Raw genomic sequence first — 386 nt, 5'->3', positions numbered from 1 at the left:
CACCCCAAACCATCTCGATTGGGTTTTAGGTCCGGTGACAGGAGGTGCAGCACTCATCACTCTCTTTCTTGGTCAAATAGCCCTTACACAGCCTGGAGGTGTGTTTTGGGTCATTGTCCTATTGAAAAATAAATGATGGTCCAACTAAACGCATACCGAATGGGATGGCATGTTGCTGCAGGATGCTGTGGTAGCCATGCTGGTTCAGTATGCCTTCAATTTGGAATAAATCCCCAACAGTGTCACCAGCAAAGCACCCCCACAACATCACACCTCCTCCTCCATGATTCACGGTGGAACTCTGTGTGGTATTTATCCGGTCTCTAATCTGAGCTGCTGTTAACTTGCTGCTGTTAACTTGCGATTTCTGAGGCTGGTGACTCGGA

General features: G+C 48.2%; 1 protein-coding gene across 1 annotated transcript in view; it reads left to right on the top strand.

Annotated features, from left to right (window-relative positions):
- Positions 1–386, top strand: part of gdpd5b (glycerophosphodiester phosphodiesterase domain containing 5b) — a 66,719-nt gene that overhangs the window by 50,699 nt on the left and 15,634 nt on the right.

This window comes from Etheostoma spectabile, chromosome 3 (genome assembly GCF_008692095.1).
Source record: "Etheostoma spectabile isolate EspeVRDwgs_2016 chromosome 3, UIUC_Espe_1.0, whole genome shotgun sequence".
Classification (NCBI taxonomy): Eukaryota; Metazoa; Chordata; class Actinopteri; order Perciformes; family Percidae; genus Etheostoma; species Etheostoma spectabile.
The sequence above is the reverse complement of the archived record's forward strand: the minus strand, read 5'-3'. Positions and strand labels throughout refer to the sequence as shown.